The following is a 5,048-nucleotide window of genomic DNA, read 5'->3' as shown; positions in this document are numbered from 1 at the left end:
CCGTTGCAGGGGATTAACGGTTGAGTTTTTTTTAGATTAATTAGCTTTGAAATTAGTTGAAGATTAGGGTTTTTCTATTTTCTATTTTTAGGATTAGGGTTTTTCTGAGTTATTTTAGTAACTAACTTTACTTTCTATTTCCAGGTTTAGAAACTTTCCTTTTCTGTTTTTAGATCTACTTTCTAATTCCAGGATAAAAACTTTCCTAATTTATTTTTAGAAACTAACTTTTTCTCTTTGTAGACACTTTCTATTTTCTATTTTTATGTTTTTTTTAGAAACTTTCCTTTTCAAGTTTTAGAAACTAACTCATCCTTCTATTTCTATTTTTTTAGAAACTTTCTTATTTCCATTTTAGAAACTAATTCACTTTCCTTTTTTCCCCCTTTTGCAGGATCCTAACATAGAACCTGTAACGCCCTAAATTTCGAGGGTCGAGCAAAGCTCTACTCCCGAGATCTAGCACATCACTTATGCAACATGGATAATGATGTTCAGATTTTATCCATATTAATGAGTTAAACATGAGTGAGATTATACTAAAACATTATATCATACTATAGATATAGTTAAATTAAGCAAGCGGAAGTCTGAAGCATATGTATTTAAATATGAAAGTGTTTCACAACCTTCGGAGTATGATTGTGTAATCAGGCTGAATATATACATGTGTTGTTTCAAAATATACAAAACCGTGGAAATGTAAGATATTCAACTAAGCCAATATCCCTGTAGTCCCTATGTATCGGCACAAGGTCTACATAAACCAGCCCGAGAGCTGAACGTAGGAGAACTCTTCCTCATCCATGAAGTCTTGATCCGTCGCATGGACTTCATCAATACCTGCATCTAAACTAGGGTCTGGTTGGTGTTTTAAAACACCGTCCCAGTGTGGGAGTGAGTGATCGACTCAGTGGTACTATAAGGTAAAGGTTAACATGTTATCAAGTCAATCAAGTAGTAATGATAAAGCAACATAGCAATCACTTCCTAGCTACTCTTATTACTGCAGTAATGGAGTGCAAGTAATGATGCATGCCCTCGCACAAAGCTCCCTCAAAAGCGACTCCGACAACCAATTTCGCATATGACAGCACTCCCTAAAGTGTAACTTCCTTGCCAAAAGCACATCCTAACTAACGTAATACAATGCATGGTCGTGTTAGTCAAGTACTTAATTAAGCTTATTCATACAGCAGATTTGGGAAGCAGGGTACCTCCCTTTATATCATTGACCCGAACCGAAGGATCCATCTAGGTTCGTCACTCCTAGTCAAGCACATACGATAGGCAAGTTGTAGGGTCATCACTCCCAATGAAAAGCAGTCGATGGGCAAGTTCAAAAGTTTATACTCGCGATCACTACGGGGTGGCTAATCACCTCAACGTAGGCTGACAGCTCGAACACGTTGTCCCATACCACCATGCCCAGCTCACGAGTCTAAGTTGCTCACTAGTCACTACGGGGAGGCTCGTCACTCCAGCGTAGGCTGACAGCTCGAACACGGTGTCCTATACCACCACGCTCGGCTCATGAGTCTTAGAGGATCGTGGTACCATAGTTAAAGTGGGCCTTTACATCGGAGAGGGGTACCTTAGATTCAAGCAATAGTGTCCATACATGGTAAACACACAATAGGCCAATCGGTTTATTAGGCAAGTTCGATTGGTATGAGCACACGCTGACTTAATTGACATGGAGCGCATAAGCATTCCTCGTGGCCTAACCACTGTCGACAATCGTTGTGCGACCCGAATTCGTCGAATATACCTAATGTGGTGAGACTAATTCGACCACCCGAACAGAGATTGTTACCGATTGCCTGGGCTACTTTGTAGCCCCAATCTTACTCGGATGCGGTAATTAAATACATGTGATAATCAATTAGCGTTTAACAAACAATCCAAGTGAAATCCTCATTTGAGCATTACATCAAACACCTTAATCATGTTACCAAATACTAGCATTTTATCAATCGTTTGCATAGAGGCGAATATGATTTCATGAAAGAACTATACATATGTATAAAGTAAGAAAGAATCCTATCTTAACACTCGTAATATACACAAATCATCAACAATTTCTCATTCAAACAATTCATCAAACACTTAGATTACACTTCACCAAATACTTAGACTAGGTTAGTTACAACATATATTTTAGCAGATCCTTACACAGAGAGGTCAGCATGCATATAACAAAGATGAATCCTAGATTAGTAGTCATGGCAAACACAAATCATATTTACAAGTTCATTCAAACATCAACAAACACATGTAACACATCTTTTATTCAATTTAGTTCATACATGCATATTATATCGAAAACGGCGTATCTAAAGCAATATGGCAGCAATCAAGTCAGACATAAATCATTAGCTAAAATTGAAAGCATTGATAACCATAACCTAAATGTTTATAGTCCACACCTTTCGTCAAAATACTCGATTCGGACTCGGTTCGAATTCTAAGTTTCCAAAAACAGAACGTCGGGTACCTAAATGGTGAAATCGGTTAGTTAGGTTGTCAAACAACCATTTTGGATCTCAACTACGGTATTAGGGTTAGGATTTCTTTCCCAAATCATAACCAAAATAGATCGTGTAGTGTAACGGGAAGGTGATTCAGTGCGTGGAGTCGTGGGAGAGAATCACGGCAATGATCACCTAAGATTTCTCCTCTCCTTTCTCTTTTCTCTTCTTTTCTCTTTTCTCACACCTATGGTTTGGAAAAATTCGTATGAGAGAGAGATGGGGTGGTATAAGGGCCATATATAGGCCCAGAAGTGATGCAAATGGCCCCAGGGCCACTATATACATGGGTTATACCCTTTGGGCAGTTGTATTCGACAAATGGGGCTCACAGGGAGGCCCACTTCTCACATACGTCATAGGGTAAGTTCCCTGACAATGGATCTATGTCAGGATGTGATTTCGGTGTGATAGGGTGAGCTGATTGACTGTGGAGGACCTTTGTTAGATCAACAGTCGTACTTACTTGTTCCGGGCCACAAGTATGCGAATACATGCAGGGAAATTTCCTTTTCCCATGGGTGAAGTTTGGTCAGAAACTGACGGTCCGAAGTCCTCAATTTTGTATGTGAGTGAATGGCCTAATTCACTTAAGTTTTATTACATTTTCTAAAGATATTCGCATTTCTCACACACTTCACTCAAGGCTCAAGTTGTGCATTTTTGGATACTATCTGGGCTCGATTCCCACGATGGTTGTCAAGCCCAGTAGGACGGACCTAATCCTATAGTTTGCAGTCATCAGACTCTCAACATGCGTATTAGGTCCGATATAGAGTTTCAATGTACTCCCGAGAGCGACATGCTCTTGGGATTTTTCCTAGGTCTTTAAGGGACGTTACGCCAGTGGTATTAATGGTTTTAAGTCTTCTCATTTGTGGAAATGGTGGCCTAAGCTTAATCCACCAATTATTCAATTTAGTACTTAACTAAATTTTACCTTAATTACGACAAGATACGGTCCTTAGGTGATTCTGCTTGAGGTGGTACTCAGGTCCTTGTATGGATTTTTTCGAGACATTACAGAACCTTCTAATTTGGTAACTTCTTTCTAATTCTCTCTCTCTCTCTCTCTCTCTCTCTCTCTCTCTCTTTCTAATTCTAGATTTCTATTTCCCTTCTTTCTTCTAAGTCTAGGTTAGAATATGAAATTGAGGGGTGAGAGTATTTCATGTCCAAGTGGGTTCATGACAACACTCGACATCTTTTGAGTGAAGGAGGATTAGTTGAGGGGTTATCTATCCATTACGGGATTAGACATCAGTTGAGATCCTCAGAGTTAATTGAGGTTATGGCTGCAAATCAACCTATATATCAACCAATGAATCAGCCCCAACCTCGAGTTGCGGAAGTCCAGGATGAGAATGAGGTGCACCATGCACCCATGCCTCGTATTTTATGAGATTACTTACAACTGACAGGGGTGAGCACCCCTTCTTGTATGATTTTTCTAGGAAATGTAGGAAATAGGGATATCAAGCCTAGAGTGATCTAACTCCTCCCAAAGTTCCTTGAACTTGAATATAAAATTCTATGCCTGCACTTGCAAGAATTTGACAAGGTTATAGCCACTTTATACTTTCCTAACGTGTCTGAGGACATGGCCAGGCCGAAACTCTTTCCTTTTTCCTTGAAAGAAAAAGCTAAGACATGGTTGCACTCACTATCTCCACGATCTATTGGCACATGGAATGACATGATGAAGGAGTTCATAATAAAATCTTTTCATACCATAAGATGAACACCATTAGAAAGTCGATCATGAACTTCGCTCAAAAAGAAGATGAAACATTCTTCCAATGTTGGGAGTGGTTTAAGGATCTCGTCAGTTCATGCCCACAGCACAGTTTTTGAAATGTGGCGCATAACAACTTTCTTCCATGATGGACTAACATCTTCTATGTGCCAATTCATCAAGACGATGTGCAATAGGGAATTCATGAACAAAAATGTCGATGAAGTGTGGGATTACATTGACAAACTCGCTAAAACAGCACAATTATGGGATATCTCCCTAAAATCTAGCACCAAATCTAAGCTTACTCAAGCAAGGGAGAGAGGTGGGATATACTTGCTAAAAGAGGATGATGATATAAATGCTAAAGTGTCCAGTCTTGCAAGGAAGGTTGAGGTCATGGAACTTAAGAAGGATAAGGCTAAGGAAGTTGTTTGCGGTAACTGTGCTTGCAGCATACATAAAACTGAAAATTTTCTAACGATACCTGCTTTTCAAGAGGCACTAAACGAGCAATCAAATACCGTGAACAACTACCAAAGACTTTTCAGTGGACCCATCTCTAACACATATAATTATAGTTTGAGAAATCATCCAAACTTTAGTTGGAGGAATGGATAAACTGCTACTCCTCAAGGAGTCCCTAACCAATTCTTGAATTAAGGGAAACCTCAAGAGGATCCAGTCTGGAAACATATTTAAAACCAAGAGCTTATCAATTAGAGTATATTACAAACCCTTCAAGACCTTTCAAAGGCCATACAAGAGCGTGAGATAAAAAT

At 39.3% G+C, this 5,048-nt stretch overlaps 1 non-coding gene across 1 annotated transcript; it reads right to left on the bottom strand.

Moving 5' to 3' along the window:
• Positions 1-4,274: 4,274 nt before the first annotated feature.
• LOC131228419 (small nucleolar RNA R71) lies at positions 4,275-4,381 on the bottom strand. Its single transcript, XR_009162921.1, has one exon. It is a non-coding gene; the product is annotated as a small nucleolar RNA R71 (small nucleolar RNA).
• Positions 4,382-5,048: the final 667 nt, after the last annotated feature.

Source organism: Magnolia sinica, chromosome 15 (assembly GCF_029962835.1).
Source record: "Magnolia sinica isolate HGM2019 chromosome 15, MsV1, whole genome shotgun sequence".
Taxonomy (NCBI): domain Eukaryota; kingdom Viridiplantae; phylum Streptophyta; class Magnoliopsida; order Magnoliales; family Magnoliaceae; genus Magnolia; species Magnolia sinica.
Note: the sequence above shows the minus strand (reverse complement) of the source record. Positions and strands in the feature narration are given on the sequence as shown.